Source organism: Bombus affinis, chromosome 6 (genome assembly GCF_024516045.1).
Source record: "Bombus affinis isolate iyBomAffi1 chromosome 6, iyBomAffi1.2, whole genome shotgun sequence".
In the NCBI taxonomy this organism is placed as follows: Eukaryota; Metazoa; Arthropoda; class Insecta; order Hymenoptera; family Apidae; genus Bombus; species Bombus affinis.
Window position 1 is genome coordinate 377,704 of NC_066349.1, and position 7,380 is coordinate 385,083.

Below are 7,380 nucleotides of genomic sequence, written 5' to 3' on the forward strand. Positions count from 1 at the left end.
GTTATACGTTATATGGTAATACTATATATCGTTATACGTTATAACGTAACAATATATAACGTTATACGTTATATGGTAATACTATATAATGTTATACGTTATTACTAAATACTACATATCGTTATACTTTATATCGTAACACTATATAACGTTGTACTTTATATGGTAATACCATATAACGATATACGTTATTACGTAATAGTATATATCGTTTTACGTTATATGGTAATGCTATTATACGTTATAACGTAACGCTATATAACGTTATACGTTATAGCGTAATACTATACAACGTTATACGTTATATGGTAATACAATATAACGTTATACGTTACATGGTGATACTGTATAACGTTGTACGTTATAACGTAACAATATATAACGTTATACATTATATAGGTAATACTATATAACGTTATACGTTATTACGTAGTAGTATATATCGTTTTACGTTACATGGTAATACTATATAACGATATACGTTATTACGTAATGGTATATATCGTTATACGTTATATGGTAATACTATATAACAATATACGTTATTACGTAATAGTATATATCGTTTTACGTTATATGGTAATGCTATATATCGTTATACGTTATAACGTAACAATATATAACGTTATACGTTATATGGTAATACTATATATCGTTATACGTCATAACGTAACAATATATAACGTTATACGTTATATGGTAATACTATATAACGATATACGTTATTACGTAATAGTATATATCGTTATACGTTATTACGTAATAATATATAATGTTATACTTTATATTGTAATACTATATAACGTTATACGTTATAACGTATCACCATATAACATTATACGTTATATGGTAATACTATATAACGATATACGTTATTACGTAATAATATATATCGTTATACGTTATAACGTAACACTATATAACGTTATACGTTATGTGGTAATTCTATATAACGTTATACGTTATTACGTAACAATATATAACGTTATACGTTATATGGTAATACTATATATCGTTATACGTTATAACGTAACAATATATAACGTTATACGTTATATGGTAATACTATATAATGTTATACGTTATTACTAAATACTACATATCGTTATACTTTATATCGTAACACTATATAACGTTGTACGTTATATGGTAATACCATATAACGATATACGTTATTACGTAATAGTATATATCGTTTTACGTTATATGGTAATGCTATATAACGTTATACGTTATAACGTAACGCTATATAACGTTATACGTTATAGCGTAATACTATACAACGTTATACGTTATATGGTAATACAATATAACGTTATACGTTACATGGTGATACTGTATAACGTTGTACGTTATAACGTAACAATATATAACGTTATACGTTATATAGGTAATACTATATAACGTTATACGTTATCACGTAATTGTATATATCGTTTTACGTTATATGGTAATGCTATATAACGATATACGTTATTACGTAATAATATATATCGTTATACGTTATAACGTAACACTATATAACGTTATACGTTATGTGGTAATTCTATATAACGTTATACGTTATTACGTAACAATATATAACGTTATACGTTATATGGTAATACTATATATCGTTATACGTCATAACGTAACAATAGATAACGTTATACGTTATATGGAATTACTATATATCGTTATACGTTATTTGGTAACACTATATAACGTTATACGTTATATGGTAATACTATATATCGCTATACGTTATATGGTAATACTATATATCGTTATACGTTATAACGTAACAATATATAACGTTATACGTTATATAGTAATACTATATAATGTTATACGTTATTTCTAAATAGTATATATCGTTATACGTTATTAAGTAATAGTATATATCGTTATACGTTATATGGTAATACTATATATCGTTATACGTTACAACGTAACAATATATAACGTTATACGTTATATGGCAATACTATATAACGATATACGTTATTACGTAATAGTATATATCGTTATTCGTTATATGGTAATACTTTATAACCATATACGTTATTACGTAATAGTATATATCGTTTTACTTTATATGGTAATGCTATATAACGTTATACGGTATAACGTAACACTATATAACGTTATACGTTATATGGTAATACTATATATCGTTATACGTTATAACGTAACAATATATAACGTTATACGTTATATGGTAATACTATATAACGATATACGATATTACGTAATAGTATATATCGTTATACGTTATATGGTAATACTATATAACAATATACGTTATTACGTAATAGTATATATCGTTTTACGTTATATGGTAATGCTATATATCGTTATACGTTATAACGTAACAATATATAACGTTATACGTTATATGGTAATACTATATATCGTTATAAGTTATAACGTAACAATATATAACGTTATACGTTATATGGTAATACTATATAACGATATACGTCATTACGTAATAGTATATATCGTTATACGTTATTACGTAATAGTATATAATGTTATACTTTATATTGTAATACTATATAACGTTATACGTTATAACGTATCACCATATAACGTTATACGTTATATGGTAATACTATATAACGATATTCGTTATTACGTAATAGATTACATCGATATAGGTTGTATGGTAATACTATATATCGTTATACGTTATAACGTAACAATATACAACGTTATACGTTATTATGTTTTTTTTTTATGTATTAAAATTCACAATTTGTCCAATTTGGACATTTGGTGGAATTTTTTAACGGTTAAATTAGCATGCTGGTGGCTATCCCCAGCGGGGTACCATCCTCATGTTTGTTAGGTTATGTCCTTTATAAGGTCTGCTGGGTGCTTCCTTTTTAGTCTTCTTTCCACATTTATGGTTTTGTATGTTTCCGCAGCTAGCCGGTTTGTGTGTGTTGCTATTCTTGATTTGTATTTCTCGGAGTATCTGCTAATTTCTTCCTTGACCGTTGGCATTCCCAGGTCCCTTCGTATATCTTCGTTTCTGATGTACCAAGGTCCGTTTACTATTGTTCTGAGGATTTTAGCCTGTATTACCTCTATTTTGTTTATATGGCTCATTGCTGCCGTCCCCAATAGTGGTATTCCGTACATCCAGATTGGTTTTATGATCGTTTTATATATTTTTAATTTATTTTCTGTGCTTAGTTTGGTTTTTTGGCTTGTTAGCCAATGCATTTGTCTCCTTGTTTTCTGTATTTTTTTCTACTATTGATTTGATGTGTAGTTTCCAGGTGAGTTTTTGATCTAAGTGGAGTCCTAGGTATTTGACATGCTTTGTTTGCGTTATATGCGTGCCGTTCAATAGGATGTTTGGTGGTATCTTTTTCCGTAGCGTGAATGTAATATGGTTGCATTTATTGGGGTTTGCTTTTATTTGTTTTTCTTGTAGCCAATTTTCTATTTTTACGATATGTTCTTGTAGTATTTTGACTGCCGTTTCTGGGTTAGTATGCCTGACTAGTATAGCTGTGTCGTCCAGTTCCGCCTGGGCAGGCGACCTAAACGGACGTGCGAAACAGTGCTCCAGTGAAAGTGCGGCAAGAGAGAAGAGATAGGGGCAAAGTTAAAGCCAAAAATAGACAAAACGTGGAATCATGCAAATTCCACCAATAAAAATCATTAACTCCGGTGAAACATTTTTCATAAATAAAGCTACAGACTGTACATATGTAGAGAAAAATGATGATATTATGGAAACAGCACAATCCGACGGGGAACAAAATATACCAATACACCAGGAAGAAAGCTGGTCGGTGGCAACCTCCAGCAAAAAACGGAAGGTAACCCCGCTCGCAAGCGCGAGGAAAATCGATACATACGAAAAAAAACAATGGCTACAAGATATCAAGCTGCACAATCCATTCAGCGCACTGCCAGAAGAGGCAGCAACGGACCCAACGGAAAGTTCGACAAACCGTACTCCCTAACCACCACCGATATACGTAGACGCAAAAATAATTGACCCCCTCATCGAACTATTAAACAACATCGCAGGGAAAGACAACTATATCATCAAACAGATAAAAATAGACCAGGTGAAAGTGCAAACCAATACCCCAGAAATATTTAGAAAAATTACAATATCACTAATGGAAAAAAACTCAGCATATCACACTTTTCAGCTCAAAACCGACAAAAGCTACAAAGCAGTTATCAGGGGACTACACCCAAAAACAAATACCGGAAAAATAAGTGAAGAACTGGCAAAAATCGGACACCAGGCAAGGTCAATTAATAACATCAACAAATACGATACCAAACAACCATTACCGCTATTCCTAGTTGAACTAGAACCTAAAAACAACAACAAGGAAATATACGATATAGAAAAATTACTAAACACAATAGTAAAAGTGGAGCCACCCAGACATAAAAAAGAAATCCCACAATGCATAAGGTGCCAACAATACGGACACACTAAAAACTATTGCAATAGAACCCCGGCATGCGTTAAATGCGCAAAAAATCATCTCACGACACACTGCCCATCCACGGGAAAAATTGAGGAGGTTAAATGCTACAACTGTAACGGAAACCACCCAGCCAGCTATAAAGGATGTGAAGTAAGAAAACAATTACAACGTAAACTGTTCCCGCCCCTACGAAGCAGAACAATCACTAACACACAAGCCCAACAGGACCGCACAAATCCTGAAATAATTCCAAGTACAGAGCAAGCAACAAACACCAAACCTATCAGCACCAACACCATTGGTGGTCTAAGCTATGCTCAAATAACCAGCCAATCAACACATACACACAACCAATACCACAGCAATAGTAACAATGACACTGCAGAAATCAAAGAACTACTCAAACAATCCATAAAGAACACCGAAATGCTAACCAGAATGATAAGCGAACAAAACGCAGTACTAAAACAGCAAACTCAACAAATCACAGTCATGCTACAACTAATTACAAACGTGCTAAGCAAAAAATAAAAACGGACACTCTAAAAATAGCAGCCTGGAACTCAAATGGCCTGCAACAACGGGCCCTCGAAATTAAAACATTCATATACAATAACAATATAGACATACTACTTGTCTCAGAAACACACTTCACTACAAAAAGCTACTTGAAAATACCATACTACACCATATATGATACCAAACACCCCTCAGGAAAAGCTCACGGAGGGACAGCAGTGATAGTCAGAAACGATATCAAACATTATCTACACAGCCAAGTTAACAAAGAATATTTACAAGCAACCACCGTTACAGTTCAAACTAGCAGCAACAACTTCCAGTTGTCAGCAGTATATGTGCCTCCGCGACACAAAATAACAACACAAATGTGGGAAGAATACTTCCAGGACCTAGGGGACAAGTACATCGCAGCGGGAGACTACAACTCAAAGCACACGCTTTGGGGGTCAAGAAACATTACACCTCGAGGTAGAACACTGGAAAAATACATTAGAAATAATAACCTCAATATATTATCCACAGGAACACCGACACATTGGCCGACTGTCCTTAACAAAAAACCATATCTTCTGGACTTTGCAGTTACAAGGGGACTAAACACAAATAAACTAAAAATAACACCCAACCTCGAGCTCAGCTCCGATCATACACCCATAATAATTGAATACAAAAACAAACCGATACTTTATAGCAATCCAGAGACACTATGCAATAAAACCACCAAATGGCAAACTTTCAAAGAAATAATAGAAAGTAAAATAAACTGCAACATCCCGTTAAAAACTCCTGAACACATAGAACAGGCAGTAGCAACATTGACAGCAACTATTCAGGAAGCAGCAAGGACAACCACTACTCCCGAACCAACCAGCAGACAAACAATAACAATCCCGCAAGAAATACTCGACAAAATCAAAGAAAAAAGAAAAGCAAAAGCAAAATGGCAAAAATACAGAACCCGAGAAAACAAAAAACACTTAAACAAACTTGCAAAGGAAATAAAAAACAAAATAAAGGAGCACAACGATAACGAATTCGCAAAGTTCATAGGGACACTCTCCACACACGAGAACACCAACTACTCACTATGGAAAGCCACGAAAAAAATAAGGAAGCCAATAATACCCGTCCCGGCAATCAGAAAAGCAGATAACACATGGGCAAGAAGCAACGAAGAACAAGCTGAAGAATTCTCCAACCACCTCTGCAACACATTCACACCACACATTATCAACAACAGCAACCTCAAAAGACATACGGAGGAGGATCCACAAACCACTACTACCACAGCCGACAAGGAATACACCATACCTAAAACATCGGCACAAGAAATTAGAAACATAATTGATAAAACAAAAAACAACAAAGCGCCAGGAATCGACCTAATCAATGGTAAAATCTTGAAAAACCTTCCGCCAAAAGCAATAAGACTAATTACAATAATATTCAATGCAATTCTAAGAATTCAATACTTCCCCAAACCATGGAAATTAGCACACATCAAAATGTTACATAAACCAGGCAAAGACCCGCACCAAACTGCATCTTACAGACCAATATCACTGCTCCCAGTATTTTCCAAAATACTGGAAAAGATAATATACGACCGCATAAAACCAATAATAGAGACAAAAAAACTAATACCGGATCACCAATTTGGTTTCAGAAACAAACACTCCACAATAGAGCAAATGCACAGGCTTATAAACGAAATAATAGTAGCACTAGAAAACAAGGAATACTGCACAGCCCTCTTTATAGACATAGAGAAAGCATTCGTTAAAATTAACCATGAATGTCTACTACAAACAATTAGGAAACAATTCCCGGAGCAAATACACCACTTAATAAAATCCTACCTAAGCAGCAGAACCTTCGTAATAAAAATCAAGGACACACATTCTCAAGTTAAAGACATCAAGGCCGGGGTACCACAAGGAAGCGTCCTAGGCCCAATACTATACACATTATACACGGCGAACATACCAACAACTACCAACAGCACAGTATTGACATTCGCGGACGACACAGCTATACTAGTCAGGCATACTAACCCAGAAACGGCAGTCAAAATACTACAAGAACATATCGTAAAAATAGAAAATTGGCTACAAGAAAAACAATTAAAAGCAAACCCCAATAAATGCAACCATATTACATTCACGCTACGGAAAAAGATACCACCAAACATCCTATTGAACGGTACGCATATAACGCAAACAAAGCATGTCAAATACCTAGGACTCCACTTAGATCAAAAACTTACCTGGAAACTACACATCAAATCAATAGTAGAAAAAATACAGAAAACAAGGAGACAAATGTATTGGCTAACAAGCCGAAAATCCAAACTAAGCACAGAAAATAAAGTAAAAATATATAAAACGATCATAAAACCAATCTGGAC